Raw genomic sequence first — 23,221 nt, forward strand, 5'->3', positions numbered from 1 at the left:
GGTTGGATGCATGCTTTAAGCAGGGCTTGTTTTTGGTGCACGAAGTCTAATTGGTCCTTCAGTGCCCTTTCCTACTGTAGTCTGGTGAGTCATTCAGTAAGGACAACCATCTACATGGTGCCCTAGACACTTTTATACTCTTGTTGCAACTCACACGCCTCTGTCTCTAGGCACTGTAGGTTCAGGTCTTCCTACAGGTGTGTAAGCATGGTTAGTGCTTGCTCCAACATCCACGTGCAATCCTTTGTCGCCTGGCCAATTTGCTTGAACCCCATCTGGATAGCATGGGCACGCTGCTCTTTGACTTCTGGGTGCGTGGAGGGTTGCGCCTTCAATCACAGCTTGGCGATCTGCAGGTTCATATCCAACTGAACCTTTGTTGTTTCCTCCCTGGCCTCGTGGATTCTATTAGCGCTCAAATCTGCCTTAGGTTGAGGAAGGCAAAACTCGAGGCAACATCATACCACGCTCAGCCTCGTAGCTAACCCTACGAGGACAGGAGAGGGCTCTCTCCGGGTCTATCTCGACAAAAGGTTTTCAAAGGGGCTAAGATGACCAATAAGGAATACTGATCTTAGGCTAGATATTAAGTGCAGAGGTTTAAAGGTGATTTTTTGGGATTTTTGTTGAATCAAATGGAAAAGCAATTTTGGGTGCGGGGATGAGACACAGTTTCTGCAGAGGTCTGATTGGAGCAAGGTAGGCACTCGTTTTGATGCTTTTAAAGTGATGAGGTGAATAGATCAGACAGGTGAGGAGCTAAGGAGAGCAAGCAAGTGCAAGGGTTCCCCTTAAACTGAAGAAAAACATGGAAAATTAAACAAATTTAAAGGCAGAGCATAGCAAAATTATGGATTCTACATTAACACTTCATTTGTTCAATTGTAGAAGATGAGAGAGGGAAAATGATACACATAACAAACTTACAAGTACTGAAAGAATCACACCATCAAGACATAAAGCCACAAGAATTCCAAATAGTGCTGCAAATCCCTGGTCTTCCCTTTGCCAAAATGCTGAAGTAAAATGTACAATAAAGTCTCAAAGCCTCTTCCCAAAGAGTCCAACCCTGAAAATGACTAAGAAAATACATAATATAGGCAAGCTAACCCATTCCCTTGCCTCTAGGGGTCTAGCTCATCATCCTAGGAGCTGTTTCAACCAATTCTAAACAAAGCACTACAATCTAGGCAGTCAAAACAACTTGCCTCTATAAGCTAGGAAACCAATTCATTCATTAAATTTTTGCTATTTTATGAATGAATCATCTAGAATAGGTAAATAAGTGTCAAGTCAACATAAATTTACATTAATTACATCAAGGAGGGTGAAAAATCCCATCACAAGTCAAAACTGGGCGAATTCCTGAGCTGGAAGGTGAAAAATGTGCAAAAATCCTGATGCGTAGCGCGCCTGAGCCCTACGCATAGCACGCCTTTCCACCTGCTTTTGGGGCACTTCCCAGCATCCAAATTGAGCCTAGCTTGGCTTGTTGGAAAGCCCTAGATGTCTACTTTCCAACCCAAGTGGAATTTTCCAATTTGATGTCCATTGGCCCCTCCAAAAGTGCATTCTCCCAAGGTTGCTACCTGTGTGTCCAAAAAGGGGCAGTGAGGTCATTTTTTGCATGTTTTTTGACCTTTTGGGGACCCAAACCTTGATGAAATGCCTTGGAAGTGGCTGAACAGGTGTATTTCATCATGAAAAATCCAAAAATGCAAACCTTTCATGATTTGGACCTCCCAATTTTAAGGGTAGCGCGCGACACCCTACGCGTTGAGCCCAAAAACCTGTTTTCTACATAAAAATTTCAAAATTGACAAAAATTTCCCCAAATTTCTTGAAATTTGGGCTGGGGGTCCCAAATCAAGTACTATGCTCCGTCAAAGAGGCTTCAGCCAAAATTTGGAGTGGATCGGGCCTTTTCCGTCGTTTTAGTGCCTTGCTCAATCGCCTCTTAAGGATCTTCATTTTCGCTTTGCAAACATGCATGCGGGCCCAGTAATGATTCTTCATGTGATGAATCAAGTCTTTGTCTCTATTGGCTTTCGCCAACAACCCCTCCAAGTGTCGGTTAACCTTCTCAAGCACAAATTTCCGTGCAACAGGTGTCAAATCACCTGGTCTTTTACGGGCCAACCTACGGTCTTCACGGATTCGTTGCAGCTCTATAAGTGTGTGCTCGTCCTCTAACCGTTTATTGCGCTGCTCTAGATACCTGATATATGAAGTTGTCTCATCATGACTAGTAACAAAACCTGATGGCTCACCTAAAGGCCTCTCCTCATGCTTGGGCTTCTTTCCCTTATCCTGTACCTGCGGTGCTGCTGTCGAAAGCGAGGCCCCTTCCACATGAGGTGGAGATAACACTCGCTGTGCTGATGAAGTCAACGAGACCCCTTCCACCCCGGGTGGAGATAGTACTAGTCGTGTAGATGCAAATAAGGCCCTGTGTCCTCGCTAATATGTCACACATGCTGGAGTGCTGACATGCTCTATCTCAGGAATGTCAAACTGATGTGAAGGCCCTCCCTCATCATGAACAATCTCAGGAGGTGGATGCGGCGCTGTGAAAAGGTCACGAGAAATAAAATCCTCCCAAGTAATGCCCTGCTATGCCAACTGATGCATCACTATGATTTTGATCAATGCATAATGATAGATTCTTTTATGCTGATGTGCTGGACTCTTCCTTTGTACTAAAGGCACCATCCTCTCTATGTTGCGACACATGAAAAATGGAATGTTCATCATACGTACCCTTGTAAAATGCATCAACAAACGTACATGGTACGCGTAGAGACATGAGAATCTACCCTCGCACCTGAAATATCAAATGATGAGTTTCATCAATGGTGCATACTCATCCCTTAGGAATCTGAAAGGAAAAACTGCAGTCAAGTGTCTTACACATCCGGGCTTAATATATGGATCATAGTGAAATATGTCTAACTGCTGGCGTTTACTCCATTCCTCCCCTACATTTGGTATCCCAGTGGCCTGAGCAATAATCTTGGGTGACAAGGTGAAATTCACTCCGGCAAGGTTTAGATGACCATCCTGTAAATGTAGAACAAATAAACGGACTAGTTCCCGATGATGCTGGATTTGTGAGATCTGCTCACAGTATTCAAAACATGATTGATACCGAAAACAGTCCATTGCAAGTGGACAAGCTTGCAATTGAGCCAAAGAGGTAGGCTCCTCCCTGACATGCCAACCACCTTTGCCACCTTTGTGATACCTCCTTGGCACACTTACCCCTGGTGTAGAGTCACTATCATAATCTTGCTCATAAGCTGACTCGGTCTCTGACATGTTATATATGTTGATATACAACTGTGTGCAAAATTGACTGTAGACTTTTTCTTTTTCTCAAAATGCTGTGACCAAGGGGACACAAATATACAAGGGAAATGTTAGGAAAGGGGAAACATTAAGGAAATGGGGACAATGTAAATAAAACAAGGAATTTAGGGAAGGGAAGGGACATGAAAATCTTGAAGTTTTAGGGTTTGGGATGAGGTAGGGTAGGAAAAATATGTTTGTAGTAGAAGGGAGGGGTTAGGATTTGAGGGAGAATAGTGTAGGGTTTTATGAGGAATTATTGGGCAAAATATTGGTGAATATAGGGGATGGGGAATCGAAAGGAAATAGGAAAATGAGAACCTTGGTTAACATTTATTTTTGAAACCCTACAACAATCTTGGCATTTAAATCCTTACAGCAAATTAATGGACAAGGAGGGTTTTTACACTTGGTTTTCCATGGCAAATATATCATAATCTCTTACATAAACCGTCCAAAAATCAAGAACAAGCCGTGAATGTAAGCCTACCTGTGATTTGATGCTTGAGAAGAGGCATTTTAGTGATTTCTGGCAAAGTTCTGGGCATAAACTTCAATGCGTAGCGCACCTCACCCAACACGCCGCGCGCTCCTGATGCGTAGCGCCCTTGCAAAATTACACTGAAATTTGCGGCCTGATGCGTATCGTGCCACTGATGCGTAGCACGCCCAACCTGATGCGTAGGGCACCCTGGAAACGGCCCGATTTGCCCACAAATTCACAAAATCGCCTTTGAACGATGCTCTTCACTCTTGGAATGTGGAATGGGTTGCAAATGAGGAGAAATATCTTCATATAGACTCCTTGTTGATTTTTGCTTGATCCAAAACCCCTTTTCTTATGTTTGGTTGTTGACACTTTTTGAAAATTAATAGGCTTTGAACTTTCTGGTTTCCCCTTTAAAATTGGTTGAAGTAATGATTTTCTCTGATAATTTTTGCAGGGATAGCTCTGATATACTCTGGCAAAGGAGACCAAGGCTGCACTTGAACGTTTGAAGAACTGAAAATTTTGACAATTTTTTACAAAAATGAGATGGTGACTTATCTTCAAAACAAAGTTTTGAAGAGAAGTCCTAATTGAGCTGTACAATGATGAAAATTATTGAAGTGAAGATCTATCAAAGACATCCCTCTGGCATGCTGGTCTTCTAAGACTTTTCAAGACAAAATTGACTCAACCCTAGACCTAAGACCTAAAAATTTAAAACATGATTGTAAATGACCTTTTGAAGACTTATTTTAATAAACAGGCCTGAACCAGCTGGGCCAAGCATGAGGGGAATGAATGACACAACCCACTCCATCAGAGTTATGGCATGCCTAACGAAATGCAACTGATCAAAACTGATGGGACACCTAATCATGAAATGAAAAAGAGCTTTGATCTCTGATGGAGGGATAACTAGACCGACTCTAACATTGGCTCCAATGGGGATGATAGCTCCTTGGAGATGCCAAGAACCACAGATCTTTGTAAGAGCTAGACAGTGCCTTCATCCATTGGGCGATGGAGTCATTATTTCCGACACAAAAACTTGAGAAAAACCAAAAACTGCTTTGACCAAACTAGAGTCAAAACTAAAGGATTTAAACAGCTGACTTGACAAACTTAGACTAACTAACCTTCATTTTCAGAATTATAGCCTTCACCTCGGGCCCCAGACTGAAGATGATAAGTTAGTTTACACGCACAATAGAATAAAAGTAAAATGATATGTACAATGATGATGAAATGAGCAGAAAGTACTCAGAAGTAATATCTCTTTAACAGCCGACCATTAATTAGCCCTCCAGGACATTCATCTCCATTCATTTCTTTGAGAAGAAAAGCGTTCTGACCACGATATTCTACAATCTTATAAGGACCCTTCCATAAATTGTCAAATTTGTCGTGCTTTCCCTTATCTTCATGTCGAGCATCCCATCTCAAAACTACCTCATCTAGCTGAAATGTGTCCGCCTTTGCTTTCTAGTCATAAATATTTTTGATGCGCTCTTGCAACTTGCAAGTGTTTTGAAATACCTCCTCCTGTGTCTGTTGTAAATGAATCATTTGATTAATCCTTCTCTGCATAGGATCTTCCTCACTACCCGCTTCTTGAAGCAATTTGACTACCGGGACAGCAAGTGAAGTTGGAAAAACCGTGTCTATTCTGTACACCAACTCGAAAGGAGACATGCCAATAGACTTTTTCTGACTCACCCTATTAGCCCATAGTGCATTTATCAACTTCTTGTGCCAACCCTTTTTACTAATTTCCAACAATTTCTTAATGATATTGACCAAAGATTTATTAGATGACTCCGCCAATCCATTTCCTTAAGGATGATATGCGGTTGAATGTCCCAAGCTGATGTTGTACTTATAACAAAACTCAACCATCCTTTTTGACTTAAATGCTGCTGCATTATCTGTGATTAGCTTACTTGGGCATCCAAAACATGACGAAATATTGGTTTCAAGAAAAGAGATAATTACCCCATCCGTGGCTTGTCGAGTAGGAATTGCTTCAATCCATTTTGTGAAGTAGTCTGTGGCTGTCAATATCCATCGATGCTGTCCTGATGATGCTGGATGAATTTCCCCGATGAAATCCAATCCCCACTGCTAAAATGGTGCACTGACCTCAATTGGTTTGAGAGGCAATGGTTGTAGTTTCTTCTTCCCTTCAAAAATTTGGTAGTCATGACAATTCTTAACAGCCTTATATACATCTGAAAATAATGAAGGCAAATAATAACCTGCCCTTAGAATCTTGTTCACTGTGGTTTTCCAAAACAGATGGCCTCCACAGTCACCTCTATGAAAGTCTTCCACAACTCTTTTGGCTTCCTCCTCTACCAAACTATTCAATAACATTCCACCAGGATCTTTCCAATACAATGCAGAATTTAGTATGCAGAATTTTGCAGCTTTCAATTTCAATGTTCTACTTTTGTTTCTAGGCATTCAGAGAGGTGAAGACAAATGCTGAAGTACGTATAAAATGTCAGCATACCAAGGAGAAGAAATAAACATTTCAGATACCTGAACGGATGAATTCTCCTCATCTTCATCAGACATGGCAGCAATCAAATTTATGTCTAGAACTTGCAAATTCATTTCAGCCATTAACTTGGCAATTCCTTGACCTTTGATCAGCTTGGTTGGTTTAATCTCCACATCATACTCTAGCAACGTAGCAATCCACTTACCCCGCCTACCTTCTGGATTTGCCTGTACTAAAATATATTTAACTGCTGCATTAGGAACATAAGCTAGAACATGGGAATGCAATAAATACACATGGAAATCTTTCAAGGCCTTTACAAGCGCAAGTGCTTGCTTCTCAATGATGTTATATTTTAAGGCTCCATCTCTTATAATCCGACTGAAAAAAGCAATGGGCTTTTCGACACCTTCGCTCTTCTGCATTAATACAGCTGCCAAAGTGTGCTCAGAAGCAAATGAGAACAAAATAAAATCCTGAGTGTAGTCTGGGCTGATCAAAATAGGAGTTGAAGAAAGAGCTAACTTCACTAAATTAAATGATTTCACCGCCTCTTCGGTCCACTTTACCTTACTGTCCTTTTTCACCATGCTCGTGATTTCTCTGAGATGCTCTGCTAGATTTGGAATGAAGCGACGCAGAAAATTCAGTTTACCATTGAAGGACTGTATTTCTTTCTTGTTCCGGGGCTGTTCAATTTGCTGAATGGCTTCAACACGTGCAGGGTCAATATGGATGCCATCTTTAGATATGATGTGGCCAAGAAGTTTTCCCTCCTTAGCCTGAGGCAGATTTGAGCGCTAACAGATTCCAACCGCCAATCTATGGACCCACTCTGCTGCTGGTAGCTCTGCCAGCATAGCCAACTCTGGGACGATCCTGCACACATCCTCTACTGCCTTCTCTAGTTCACGAGCCTGCGCAACCAACTCATCATGCTAAAGGCTGAGCTGGTCCATGTTGACTTTCTGCTCGTTCAAGACCTGGATCGCGTGGCCTTCCCAGGCACAGAGCTCTGCAATGACCCCATCCCGCACCTGGTATAAAATTTCATGCAGCATGGCTGCCAAGTTCAGTTTGACGCCTTTCATGCTGCTCATCGTAGCCCAGTTACCCTCACTTGCTGCTACGAGCATGCCTTCAGGCAATACAAAAGGGTTGTCCATACGGGCGCGTAGCGTCTGTTCTGCCTCGGTGGTTCCTGCTGTGATGTACTGAGCCATTGTACCTGCTTGGGGGGGTTGTACTTATAAGTCTTATAGCTATGCGCTGAGCACCCCCAACATAGTTTTCTCCTCCATCCTGAGTTCCTGGAGCGCATCCTTCGTGACCTCACGAATCCTTTCACCGATGTCAAACATATCACTTTCTATTAGCGTGATTGGGTCGATGGACATCTTTGTCACTTTTACCTTCTTCCTGGGAGTTGTTTTCTTAGATCCGTGTGGCCTCTTGAGTTGGGTCGATGTTGATCTGGGGTCTACGCATTCTTTTGTCCTATCCACTTCCCCAATCTATCACCCCATGGAAATCTCCTGGCCCTCCTCTAGCTCTCTTGTTAGTGCTGTTGTGGTTTCTTCCATCTACGCCGCTGCTGTTGCATCAGTTATCTTCTACTGTGTCATTGCTTCTTCTTCCTAGCGCACTTTTTCAACCAGTTGTGTGATGCGCAGCTTGATGTCCTTCTTTGTTTGCTGGACTGCAACCTTCTCCATTTTTGCCAAGTCTAGGGCATGCCACTCCAGAGGCCACGAATCCATTACTACAAAGATCGCATCATCTGTTGTAATGAATAGAAGCTTCACTGATTTTTGTGTTGGACCCTTGCGTGCCCGGATATACAGGTTATGCATATTCGCCTTGAACTCTACCGTGCTCTGCAAGCTATTGTGGAGTACTGAGGAAGGTATGGTTTTATTGACTATTTTGTCATCTTTTCTTTAGAACTCATAACATCTTTACATCATGAACTAGGTAGATAATGGGAAATCATGACAAATCTATAAGATTTATATGCAACATGAAAAAACTAATAATTGCCATTTCTTATGCAAGAAAAGGGAAAAACTAAAGATTGCCACTCCAAAGAAAAAGACAGGGCCAAGCTAACCGCTGTCCCCTTGGCGGGGAACCATATGCAAACAGGACGATCTAAATTAAAACATCTCAGCCAAGGAAAGGAAAATGAGATATCGACTCGGCGCAAGAAAACAACAGGATAAATGAGGATTAACAGCTTGGCGAATCCCTCAGGATCCTTTGATCCTAAGGGATTGCTGCTTTAACTGTTTTCATATCCTTGATATCTCCGCTTCAGCTGTTATAAGTAGGGGAAACACTGCTAGCCCAGGGGTGGAAGACTGTTAATTTTTATGTACTGTACTCCGTATTTGAAACTTTGATCATCGACTCTCATTGAGAAGTGATCCACTGTAGCTCTATTTTAATTCTTTAATATAAATATGGTTATTGTTCCATCTTTGATCCTGTAATAATTTCAAGTGGTGTGTCCCTGGAGGCTAAGGTCCCGGCCCTGGTGGAACACTTGCTCCTGTATCATTATCTTTAGTTCGTGTGTGGTTTTCGTTATTAGCTATGATCGGTAATCTGGTGTGTTTTGTTATTTTATATTATAGCTCCGTTATATTTACAATATTGTTCTCTGTAACAGGAAAGTCGTATTGTTCATTTTGACCTTATAATGTATTGCTGTTTCTTTAAGTCATTAATGTAAAATTGTTGATGCTATTGTTGTTCAATTGCAGAGTAACTGAGCTGTAATATTCTTAAGTTGGTATTACTGTATTTGTCTATGGTTTATACTTAATTGACATTGTTGTTCCATTATGAATTGTGATCGTTATCCTTCCTAATTGAGATCAATATTTGTGCTATCAGACACAGATTACTGTTTCTCTTAATATCTTCGTCTGTTGTGTGTGTTATTTATTTCGGTACTGTATATTCATAATTGGCTCTAAGCACTGTTATATATTTCATTGGTAACTGGCTTCCGTTCCATTTCTATTTGCTGTCTGATTTATCCTTTAAGTAAAGGTTGCTCTTACATTTTCTAATTACTGTTCCATTTCTTAGTTGTTGTTCCATTTCCTGTTATCTGCGTTATTGTTGCTTTGGTGTGTAGAACGATCTGAAACTGTAGTGGGCATTGGAATTTGTTGTCTAGTCCCCAGATTGATGATCTGTTCCTTGATTACCTTTAGTTACATCAATTTCCAAAGGGATGAGTTATTGTTACTAGACCCTTCACTGATAAATTGCTTAGTTTTCCGAGTGCATGATTTAGTTTTTGAAGTATTTTGCTGTAAGTAGATCCTTTTTCAAGCATCCGTTTACTCTTCTATTTTCTTGAGCTATACTACTAGCATTACTTTGACAAATGATCACCTCAAACTGAGTACACTCTTTGAGATAACAAATCACTCCTGGATTGACAAGTTAATGTGAGGTAATTAGAGGTGAAAAAGATCCTTTTTATAGCTCAACAGCTGTTATGAACCATAGGAGACAGGCGCAGCCTTCGGTTGATCCACATTCGGATGCTCACCTCCATGAACACCCAGAATGCCTTCATCTTGCAAATCCTCTTCACATCTTTGGTAGCTTAGAGGGAGGCATACCTCACAGCGTCTGGTAGATCATGCTCATTACTGAGGAACTGGATGTCCTCTGGCAGCTCCCCTGCAACTAGCAGGATGGATAAGAGCAACCACGCATAGTGGAAGGTCTTAGCCTACTCCTGGGCCTCCTTGCAATTCGTCAAAAACTCCTCGCAGAGGAACTGCACCCAGTTGAACTGGACCCCCTCTGCGCATTGCTCTGCCAGTGCAATCATAGATGCTGGTACTTCGTCGGCGTGACATTTCCTAATCATTTTTCTGGCTAGTAGTTGGGTCACCACATGCACCCCTTTGTGATTAATGATTACTATTGTGTACCCCCGATTTTTCTTCTCTAGTTTATATTTGGCCTTCATGGCTTTTGCGAGGGCCAAGTCACTCCTTTTTCCTTCTATGGCCACAGGGTCGTGTCCTTTGAAGGGCAGTCAAGAAATTCTATGAATTAGGTCGGTCGTGATGGGAATAGGCTCCTCTAGCCAGAGATACCCATCATGCACCAGGAACAGTAGCTGCCTGATGATTAAAATGGTGATGGGAGTGTGGTGGTAGTGGGGTATCCATCGCAGATGGAGTAACCCAGCCTTCTCCACACCGCGCAACCATTTCTGCTTCATTAATCTTTCCGTGGCCAGGTGTGGGAACTTCTTGCTATCTGTGAGGTCCCAATCCTCAAACTTCATGGTTAGTATTCATCCCAAAGGCAGACCTTCAGGCAGTATATTGTTTGGGAGGATTGGGGTCTGGAGAGCACTCTTCATGGCCTCCAGGTCTTTTGGTATCTTGTCTTTCCCTTTCCATGGGGGAACGTATGTAGTTAACTTTGTTGCGGAAGGCATTGGTGAGACATCCTCCGCCTCCTCGTCTTACGCCTCAATTTGAGCAATTAGAGCTTGCAAATCTTCTTCCTTCTCATATAATTCAATAGTGACGGCTTTTCCCTTTTCTGTCACTAATATTTTGCCAAACCGTGGGTTACTTAGGGATACACAGACTGGGCCCATAGTCTGCTTATCTTTCTGTGGCCGCAGGGTTTGTGGTGATTTTGGAACTTCTGTCGCAGTTGCCATCTCTCCAGGCTCCTCATGGGCCATATGGGGCTCCGCAGTAACTTTGGTTAATCGCACTCCCACTTCTAAGTCATTAATGTCTTCTTGGGGGTAGATCATCTCAAATCTAGCTCTTAATTCATGTCTTAATTGCCCATCGCCCACTCCTCTTTGCCTTAAATTGGACACCTTGTTGTGAAAAGTGACACCAACGGTCACTTCCTAGCCCATCTGCATGGCAGCGCAGCTGCCTCTGTGCATTCGTAACCCCTGTGACATGTTGATCCTATGTGAAACTGCCTTATCATGCAGCTTCCATACAAACTCTTGTATAGTCTTGCGCTCTCTTTCAACTGCCTGGAGCGCTGAGACTGTGCTCCCTATGGATAGTCAGGTGGTTGCACCACATGTGCGAGGCTTCAATTCACTTTCCAACCTAGTCCGTAGGCACTCCTCAATTACCCTCACGACAGTCAGTGCCGCACGTTCTTTCTTATGTGGTGCACTCCCTTGGTTATGTTGTTTGGTAAGGTGCAGTCGTAGCCATGGTAGAAGAGCCATAAATTCTCGATGAAAATCTTCTAATGCAATAGAATGGCTGCCCATGTCTTGTCTTGTCATTCTTAGTTTCTTAGTGCAACCTACTTGCACTATTTCAGTTTCCAGTTTGCTGATTTCTGCATCCATTAACATTTATTTCCTCCTCGGTCGTACTCGATCTTCTTCGAGTTTGCGAAGTTTAAGGTCCCCTCACCGAATGGTTTCTTGTAACTGCATAATTCCTTTTTCTGAGTCCTAACGTACTGTCTCAGCTGTGGGAGCTACTGCATGAGGATTCCTTCCTTCCAAAACTATGGTCTTGGCTCTGCTCCTCAACTTCAAAATCGTTTCAGTGCTCAGGATTTTGTACATGACCCTATAGGTCCATCAGACCACTGGTACACGCATGTCCCAATCATATTGTCACACCTGGTGAACTCTGTTCAGGATCTCGCATACCTTCTGGAATGCTTCCTCATGGAACATTTGTGGTTTGTGTTTCCTTTCCTGCTGCTGTGTCACATTCCTATTTTCAATCCTGAGTTTGGGTTGTGTGTGTGTGCATGTTTGTACCCATCGAGACAGGTGGGCACATAAGCTGCTCCACCCTAGCTGACCAACTCTTGTTCGAGGTTGGGGGCTTGTAAATCATAGGCATATCATCCTTCTACATCCACACCAGTCCTCAAACTTGCCTTGATGTGTACTCCACCATTGTGCGGGTGTTACGCGTAGTGCGCATTTCAATGCATCGAACCACTATTTTTCTGGTACTGCGCTTTCAAATTTACTCAAGAATTCATCCACTGATATCAATCCATCATATGTTGGCAGCTCTCGTGCCTATGTTTTCATGCAACGTAGTGATCTAATCGTCATGTTGCAATTCATCATTGTCACTTCATCCAACCAATTCTGCCAGCACTCTACTTCTTCATCTGAATCTGTAGTGCAGGAGCTTTCACGCTCCCATGAGATTCTCCCATCTACAGTCGAATTCACCCAATCCTGGTCTTGTGTCGTTATCTTGTAAACACAATCCAACTCATCGTCACTTTCATCATTGCGCACTGGTTCAATGTAGCGCGCTCCTTCGGCTGGGTCTAGTGGGACTACTACGCATAGTGACTTCTTCTCGAATATCATCTTCCGCTTCTTTAGGTTGATGACTCCATTCATATCGATGGCCTAGTCTATTCCTAACAACACGGGTTAGGGATTGTTGTCATCGACAATCTCTATCACTTCAAAATCCGTCTGCATTCTCGCGCCTTCAGTATCAATTGTTACTCCTTGCAATCTCCCCATGGGTAAAATCTTCTTTTGGTTCACCATTCGTAGCTGAATAGGGGACCATTGTAACACGGGCCTGCCTGTGCATTCCCATGTTTTCTTCGATAACACATTTGCGTTCGAACCTAGATTTAGGATTACCTTATCCATTTCATACTCAGCAATCTACGCAGTTAATCTCATTACCCTCCCAGTGAGCAATGCATGCTTCCCTAATTTTCGGACTATGTGCAGTTCTCCTAACCCCATGCACCTGGTGATCAGCTCCTGTAGTCCCTTAACTACCTTGTTTTCATGCAACAGTTTCATGCATCTCTCCAGAAAGGTAGTAAGCATTAAAGGATCCATTCCTTTCTCTAGTTGATCCTTACTACCTGAAGTGGAGGCCTCCATGAAGATCTTCTTAGCTTCCATGAACATCTCCTTTGTGCATTCTAATTCAAACTCAGGTTCCTTTGCAGGAGCCTTGCGAACCCATGTATCTTCCTTTGGCTACTTCCCCTTATCCTCTCCCATTGTCACACCGCTTTTGAGCATCATGTTTACATTCGGGTCTTCTTCGCATGGTTCAGACCTCATCATTTGTATATTCTGAGTCAGAGGAGGCTGGAATACCCCTTTTTCACGCATTTGTGTGAACAACGTAGGACAATCTATTGTTTCATGGTCAAAATAAGCACAATACAAACAGGATATCCTCATCAGGTTAGTGCAATCGTGGGCATAGTGCCTTGGTCCTCCGTAATTGTAACAAATTAACTGTCTGCGACCCCTTCCTAGTCCCATTCCTCCTCGTCCTCGACCTCACCCCTGAAATCTAGCGCGTGCCATCCCCACGGCTGGGTTGAGGGATCGCATTTCTGTCTGCATCCTATAGGCTGGGGTCTGATCCATCATTAGCTTATAGCTGCGACAAGTGTGCTCTTCGTGGCCTACCGAACTGTAAAAATTACAAAACAACTGCTGGGGAGTCTGTGTATACTTCTTCAACAAATGATAATTATATGTTGTGTGTTTCCCTCCTATCTGACAGATCGCACACTATAACTTGGGTGTCGCACTCGGCCCTGCCTATGCCTCTGGCTTCAAAGGAATTGGCCCTCCCCCTGCCAAGTAGTTTGCAAACACTAGATAGTGATCCTTGTCATGGCCCTATCCTTTGCATTTTATGCACCATACCTCCTCGCATGCCTCTGGCCGCGATGCCCTATCCTACTTCAAACTTTTCATTTCCAGACATAGATTCTGTAGTTGTGCATGGATTTGTTGAACTCCCAACCCAGGGTCTTGTATCTGGGTCTCATGCAACCTCATTGCCATTTCCAATGCTTCGGCCTGGGTGGAAAGTTTCTGTTGTGACAGCACCATCCTCAAGTGTGGTGTCAGAGATGCCACAAACCGTGCGCGATGTTGTCCATCTGTCAGTGTCATATTGGCTTCGCGGATCATACTTTTCAGCCGCTAATCCAGATCCCAAGGAGTCTCACCCAGGAGTATCACGATTTCTTTAAACCCAAAGATTGATTGTGTTTCTAACTTTGGCCTATTGAATTCCCTATTTAGCGTGATCTGGATTTCTGCTATTCCTACGTTTGGGTGGTCGTTAGAGTGCTTGATATACCATGTCAATACGTGATCCTGCAACATTCTTACCAATGTAGCCTTCTTAATATTATCATCCGTGACACCTTGTGCTTCCTATACTACTCTTACCACAAACCAGAATTGGTCTGGATCTTCGTTCCTACCCCTCTGAATACTGGTAGTTTGATCACACTTGCCATACTAAACTGTGGAGGTGGTGGAGGTGGAGTGGGTGGACATGGAGGTGAGGGAGGTGAAGCAGGTGGTGGAATGGGTGGAAGTGGTAACCACAGAATACACTACTTTATCAAACTGACTGCGCTTCTCAAAGAGACCTTAGCAAGCTCTTCCTCGGTCTCTCGTGAAGATGAAATTAAGGGCCTATTTTCTAACTCTTCACTACTTTTGTAGATATTTCTGCTCCGCCTTGTCCCAAACATTAATGTATTCTCATGACCCTCTTTTCACACAATAGCATATTAATCCAAGTATTCAAAGACTTAATATACTTACCTCTTGGTCCTTTGATAAAGCATTGTTCTGCTTCGCTGTAGCTCACGGTTGTGTCTACCGCAAACTTAGTGATAAATCCTCCTATTGTCTAGTCAAGCCAATGGTACACTGCTCATGCAAGCTTATCTTTTGATGCCTCTAGTCTACGCACTAATTACGAAGTCCACACTATTGGTTTTTTGAGCCTACACTTGCCTTGGCTATTGGCTAACTTCGCAATCCACTCATATAGCTCAGATGGAAAGGATGCAAAGAACATTTCATGGCTTTCAGTATACACGTAGCGATCCAACCACTTTTTCTTAGATACTTGCAGAGTTTTGTTTTCCTGTGTCGTGAACTCATGAATCTTCTTTTCCAACCACTCCTCAATTTCCTTCTTTATTGGGTTCCAGTGGCATGACATTAGACATCCCTTAGGCAGATCCCAGTCCCAGCATCAGAACCATTTGTTGGCTACATGGGGCTTGACCCAGGTTCAAAAGTGATTTAGCCAAGAAAATCCCAGTACTACTGGCCCTTTTGGCAATAGTCCATGGAGTGTGGACTGAGGTCTCACCTGAAGTAGTATGGGAGGGTGCTAGAACTAGGTTTCTACACTAGAAACCGAAATTGCACAAGTAGGTTGCGCCAAGAAGGTAAGAATGATAGGTATTGATGAATTCCTACTTTGATAAGGGCTTTGGTAGACTTTTAACATGTACCAATTGAGAAGAAAAGGGATACCTTCTACATCGACAGTTCTTATTTGAATAGAACCATTATCATGGCCCTTTTCTATCAAATATGGTCCCAACCATATGGTCATTAACTTTCCTTTGAAATATTTGTGCCGGGAGATACAACAATTCCCAATCATCTTCTCGAAATAGTTTATCCTTGATATTTCTATCATGCCATATTTTCCTTTGTACTTGAGTCACTTCTATGCGTAGGAAGGCCTACATCCTAAATTCATCTAACCCATTCAGCTCAAGCAATCTTTCTTGTTGTACCCTTGTGACATCTAGATCCAATTGTGCTGCCATCCTTAAGGTGTTGTATTCGAATTCAATGGACAATAAGGCCTTCTTCCCATATACCAGCTCATAAGGAGTGAAGTTTGTGGTGGCCTTCCAAGTAGTATTGTAGGCCTAGGTGGCCTCCACCAATTTGTCTTCCCAATCCTTTCTGTTGTTGTTAATCACTTTGGTTATAATCCTTTCCAATGCTTGGTTGGTGACTTCTACTTTCCCATTAGCCTATGGGTGGTAAGGAGTGGACTTTCTGTGCTTGATCTTATGATGGATTAATAGATTCTTAATCATGTGGGATGTAAGTTGACTACCTTGATCAGATACCAGCTCTCTAGGGAATACAAACTTGCAAAACACATTCTCCCTTAAGAATTCAACCACTTTTTCTTTTGTGGCTACCTTGATAGCTTTGGCTTCAGCCCACTTTATTAGGTAGTCGGTGCACACAATCATGTACTTCTTCTATCTGGATGGAGGTTCAATGGGCCCGATGAAATCCATGCCCCACTTGTCAAAAGGATCGAAAGTCACTTAAGGTTGTAGAGGTATTTCACCCCTAGGAGTAGGTTTCCACATCTTTTGGCACTGATCGCACTAGATAGTATATCTTTTTACATCTTGGTGGAGAGTGGGCCAGTAATAGCCAGCTTATAGTACCTTGAATTTTGTACTTTTGGCTGCAAAGTGACCTCCACAAGGTCTGTCATGACAGGTGAGAAGGATGTCAAGAACTTCCTCCTCCTTGGCACATATTCTCAGAATTTGATCTGGACCTATCTTGAAGAGATTTCCCCCAATCCAAGTGAATGGGGCGCTTTTTCTTATGATTCTGCTCTTTTCCTTGGAGGAAAAATTTGGAGGGAACTGTGTAGATACTAAGTAGTTTTCTATGTCAGAAAACCATGGAGAGAGAACTAAAATGGTGAATAAATTCTCATCTGGTAGTTGGTCATCAACCATTCCTTCCTCACTTGTAGGCAAAGCTAATCTAGATAAAAAATCTGCAACCACATTCTCTTTGCTAGGCTTATCAATAATAGTTAGATCAAATTGTTGTAATAAAAGTAACCATCTAATAATATGAGGATTTACATTAGGTTTTTCATCAAATATTTAATGGCAGCATGGTCGGTATGTACAAATGTTTGGTAACCAGTAATGTAATGCCTAAATTTATTCAATGAATGGACAACAATTAGGAGCTATTTTTTAGTTACTATGTAGTTTAACTAAGATTTTGACATATTCATGTTGATGAAGTAAATGGCATAAGGTATCTTGTCATCTATCTAGTCTAGAGATGCTCCTATATCTTTGTGAGAGGCATCATCATGAATGTGAAAAGGAAGAGCCCAATCTGGGCCTCAGAGAATAGGTGCAGTAGTCAACTTGTCCTTTAGGGTTTCTAGGGCCTCTTGGTAGCTTTCTGACAATAAAAATTTGGAGTCTTTCGCCAATAATTCAAATAAGGATGAGGCTAACTTGCTAAAATATTTTATAAATATCCTATAATATCCGGCTAAACCTAAGAAAATTTTGACATTCCTCTACTTCTGCAAAGTAGGGACCTTTTTTATGATGCCTATTTTATTTGAGTTTACTTGTTATCTGAATTGGATCCATAAAAGACTATCAAAGAACCATGACTATATCAGGTAGAAAAAAATCTCTAAAGAATTCCAAAAAACAGTGATCAAAGACACCCTGAACCAATGGCAATGGCAACCAACATGGAACGACGAGGACCTCGATCAAAGTGCGCTGATCGAGGCCAATGGAGACCGCGCGGGAGGTCAAAGTAGCCCTTGGGAGCCCCGGATCGAGAAACAGAGGTGTTTTTTGATGCAGGATCGTTGGGTGAACAAGGCCGTGAAGGAAAATCTTGAGCACTCAGTCATGTGGGGGAAATGGAGAACCGTGGGCGCAAAGGGAAAAAGAGCCGAAAGTACAAGGTGGGACCCGTGCTCTAGAAACCGACGGTTTTGATCGGGGTGCCCTTAAATGGTAAGAGATTTTGGATGAGAGCGGAGCAATCCCATACATCGAACGAAACGTGGTAGGCAGAGGTGAGAGAAAACCACCATTGATCGCACGCTATCAGTCGAGCAAGTCAACCATGCAAAACATGTGTATGGCGTCGGATTTGGAGGGCGTAGATCAGACGACTAAGATCGTGCCCGATGGAGGAAGCGGAACTGACAGAGAATTAATCTACGTTTAGAAGGGATTTGGAATCCATTTGACTGCCATGGTGGAGGAAGAATGCATCCACAACGTAACTGAAGAAATGAACCAACAAAGCATGCTAGAGTCGTTTAGAGGAGGACAAGTGGCCACTCCCTGAGCATTCATGATGACGCTGAACAAGGAACTTCAAGTGGAGCTGTAGAAGGTGAATTGACAGAGGAAAAAGAGGAATCGAACCAACATTGGTACGAATGGCTAAAGTCGTGAACAGAGGAAGAAGATAAGAGAGTTGAGTAGTCAAGAGACATAAAGAAGAGTCGACGACGAAGAAGTGGAATAGTGAACCCAGAGAGGAGGACTGAACACAGAGAAAAATAAAGCAAAGCAAAATAGATAGAGGGGCGAGCTGACAAGAGGCAGCATCAAGCACCAAAGAGCTTAAAGATTTAGGCCATCCTATAGAGGAATCTGTCCAGACTGACCATCACATTTGGCTCTTTCCACTGTAGACCAGAAGGTCACAGAGCTGGTAGGAAGAAGAAGAGTATGTGCACTCCAGTGGCTTGGAAAAACCAAGAACCACCCTGCCAAGTAAATCTGCTTCAGGAGAACTCATATTGAGTCCCTGTATTGTAATTTCTCTGCTTAAAGACACAATAAAACAAGGCCACCACTAAAAGCTGGATTGGATACGTAGCCCTGGAGAATAGGGTGAACTCCTTATTAAATTTCTTGTGTCTTTGTGTTGCTTACTGTATTTCTCTGTTGTCTTTCCATTTTATTGTCTGTGTATTGGCAATCTGATCGATCCATTGCTTCAATACCACATAACACACACCAGCACATGAGTCTGTAATACCTTAGTTTAATAAAACTTTAACTGATGTCACTCTTATGGTGAATATCAGATCAAGAGGTATCAAAGCTCTAGGTTGTAAGGTTAGACAAGCCTGTGTTGGTTTAGCTGTGAATTCTCACAAGATCTGTTATCGAGAAAACTAGTGTCCATTTAGAGCTGCTAGTCTCACTAAGGTGGGTAGCTATCTTAGAAACAAAAAAACTAAAGTCACTTGTGTTTTCCTTTATAAGAGATAAATGAGAGAGAAGCAGAGAGTACCAACCTCAGTCTTTCGCTAGTCTCCTTGCTTGTTTCCTCTATCCCTTGATAGAGCTTTCGCCACTCCTTTCTCACTCATCCCTCTTCAAAGAACACATATAGAGTCAAGGCAGCAAAATACCATCAAATCATAGAGATTTATAACCATAAATAATGTAGGATCAGATATACATTAACCATATAGATGCATATACAAATACAAGATTCAAATATATACAAGCATATGGAGGAAAAATCAAATAGCTTTATTGATAGAAGTAGTAGAAGAGAGAATTACAACCAGGCTATCTAATCCAGCATCATCCTCCTAGCATGAAAGCCCTCTTCACCTCATACAAAGCAATATCACCCAACAATGTCTTCAAAGATAAACCAACAACACTTCCTTGCAAATTACAAAATTCCAGCCTTTGGATCTCTTGGATGAGGGATCCATATATAAATGTTTGGAGGAGAGCGAGTCAGCTTCTGAGATTTTGATTAGTGTCATTTCACTGATAGTTCTTGGTTCCAATTGGAGATTTCATGATCTCTTACTCATCCCTGGGCAAATTCAGAGAGGCAAGTGTCATATGAGTAGTTTCTAGAAGATTCTTTGAGTTTCCACCTAGAAAACTGCTTCTGCCATTTGTCTGCTCTCACTCATTGCACCCTACAGAAGGGCTTTCCAGTATGCATCGCACCCCCCATGTGTAATAGGTGAGATGCATCGACCCTATGAATGGAGCAGTCTGTATGGTCTAGTTTTGACTAGTTCTGAGTAGCTTTTCAGGGAGAACTTCTAGGAGATGATGTAATCAGCTGACCTTGTTCCTTTAGGGTATGAAACAACACTTTTAGGGGTTTAGAATCCCTTGGTTTATGGACATATGTGATTGGGGTTGCAGTGCCGAAATATTTCTATAACAGTTGCCCCCTAAAGCATGAGGTCATAAATCTTTTGATGTTGGGTGAAATGCTTTATAATGAGGATCGGAGGTTTTTTGAACTGGAAGGTGACCTATAATAAGATACAACACAATACGTTATCTTCATAATATTTTCGTGATCTAGCTGAGGTGGACATTCCCATGCTCAACTTTATAAATTCATATTCATGTACATAAGACAAACAATCGTCTGTGTGGCAGACTGATGATTCTGGTAGAGCCATCATCCTTTAGTTTGGATGATTATCTGTGCAGCTTTGATGTACATTTGATGTATTTATTTTCCTGAATATATCACAGCCCATATGGATGAAACTAGATCCAGGGTCTTCAAACTCGTTCAATCTTCTCTCGAAGTACAATTCGATCCATGTGAAAATATGTTCTGATGTCGAACATGGAAAGACATCGCCTGATTACCAGCCAATGATGTAAGTTGTTAACAGGCGCGAGAGGAATCACCAATAATGATAATGACCCTCAAGGTACTGCAGTACAATTCACATAGTGTGAATGTATGAGTTGATGGCGAACACCACGTAAAATCTTTCGGTCGAATGCCATTGATGTAAACCTGTCGCTGGAAGTGTGAAACTTGCCATTGAGGCATGCAAGCTTCAAAGTACTGAAATGGTTGTTCCTAAGTCAACTTCTTGGATAATGAGTTGATGTTGAGAAGAAGTGACCCGTCATAGGAGGGCCTTAATGAATCCCACATCTATGACACGGAATGGTGGTTGAAGGGAAAGTACCCCTAGGGTCCTTTGGGCTAAGACTCTACCAGACTGAAAATTGCTTATTCAAAGAAACACACACACACAGCCATCTTTTTTACTTTTAAGCAAATTCTAATGTTTAGGGTACATACCTAAGGTCCTACGTTCGAGAAGACCGTTAGGGTGCAAACCCTTCTTGGAGTTCCCTTCTTCTTTCTTTGACCTGCAAGACAAACAAATCAAAGAACACGACAGTACATGTATAGAAGTTTATATATAAATCATCTTTATGCTATAAAGTTAGTTATAAAAAATCTTTAAGTAACCACTTTCATAAGAATTCAATCACAAGAATCTCATAAGCATAAAGAAATATTATTCGGGAACAAAGACGTGTTTCTTTATATATAAAGGCAAATAAAGTACATATATCGGAAAGATATCACCTGAACACCTTCAGCAGGCTCCAAGCAAGCTTCCTCCCGGATTCGTTCCAGCCTCCAGCCTCCAACAAGAGCTCCTTCCAAGTCTTACTCAATGATGATGTCAAGGATGAATGATCACCAATACACATGGAAACAAGGGTTTCCAATGCAAAATGGGGGAAGTGCAGAATGCACCAAGGACTTTAGACCTGGTCTAAGGGAAAAATCTCAGCATAATAATCTTGCTCTCCTTTCTCTCTCCCCTTGGCCTTCCCTTTGATGTCTTTTTATACCCTCTCCAAAGTAGTTTTTTAGTTAGGAGTTGGTTGGGAACAGTTGGGCCACGGGCACTAACAGGTGATCCAGCAGGTAAACCCGCGATCACCGCCCGAAAAAGAGGAAATTATATTTTTTTAAGTGTTTTAATAGATACACGCGGGTTGGGTATGACAGACCCGCGTGTACACGCGTTTAACACAGGGCAAAGTCGCGTATAGGGAATAAAACACTGTTTTTTAAATTTTTGGACCAGGTCTGGAAGGAGGGGTTGCCCTAGGCCATAAGTGCAGCATCACAAACCATAAGAGTGAGATTTGGAGCTATAACAGATGCCCCCTAATGTATGAGGTCAGAAGGGGAACATGATGGCCGAAATATATTAAGTAAGTACAAGGAAAGGAACTCTGCCGAAAAACCGAGGAGGACTTCACCAGAATTCAGCCTGCCAAGCCACCGAAAGGAGATCAGAAAGAAACACTGTCTGAGGCAGGCATACCCATGCTCAGGAAAAGTAAAGCATGTCCGCATATCAAGTACGAGCGGATCCACTAAGTATACAAGTATAAATGACTGTAAAATACATAATGGATCATCTGATCATAATGAGTAAGTACATGTCTGAATATCACATATAAAACTGTCAATGATGCTGAAAGATGCAACGGATCACTGAAATCAAAGACTGATCCCATAAGGTACCAACTGAACATGATGGAATAGGATGGTACTATACTGCAAACTCAGGTGCCAGTATATAGAATGTCGCTATGACTGACTGCAACATATAAGGTGGAGTGGTATCAACTAGCAGCAATAGGAGCAACTGTCAAGTGAACCAATGAATGCTGATACAACCTGAGGTCTTCACCGACCGCCGTGGTACATTTCTACACCATGGGAATAAATGATCTGAAGTCGACCATGTGAGAAATCGTTTGATTACCGGTCATTGATGTATACCGTTAACAAACGCGAGACTACTCACTGATAATGATAATGAGCGTCAAGGTACCCAGTACAATCTAACAAGTGTGAATAGATGAGCTGAAGTCGAACACCTGTAAGAATCTATCAATCAGGAGACAATGATGGTTTCCCACTGTCGATAGCGAGGAATCTGCCACTAATGACTGCAAACCCCAAGGTACTGCCAAATGGACTCTAGATCTTTGCCCCAGAGCAATGAGTCGGAGTCGATAGGGAAAGATCCGCTAGAAGGAAGGCATTAAGGCATCCTCCATCAATCTAGCGCGAGTGTAACCCGTAGGCCAATAATGTGGAAGGAATCGAACGAAAAAGATGTAGTAACCCAACCGAAGTATGTTTCCGGCGTACACAAGATGTGGCTAGCGCACGGCAGAAACCCTCTGAACCAACCAATAATGAAAGCTGACACAGAGGCGAGGTATCCACCAATAGGGTCAAATGGAAACCAAGGTACTGCACGAATCCCAATGTGTGATAATGTATGCTGATGTCGAACACAAGGGAAACCACTCAGTCAAAGACCCATGATACTGATCGATGTTGAGCACAAGGTGACCTATCAATAATGAAAATAGGGCCAGGGTGCGGTCTCTAGGTCTGCCCTCAG

Source organism: Pinus tabuliformis, chromosome 5_1 (assembly GCF_031772625.1).
Source record: "Pinus tabuliformis cultivar Carrire ecotype Pingquan chromosome 5_1, CPIR1, whole genome shotgun sequence".
Classification (NCBI taxonomy): Eukaryota; Viridiplantae; Streptophyta; class Pinopsida; order Pinales; family Pinaceae; genus Pinus; species Pinus tabuliformis.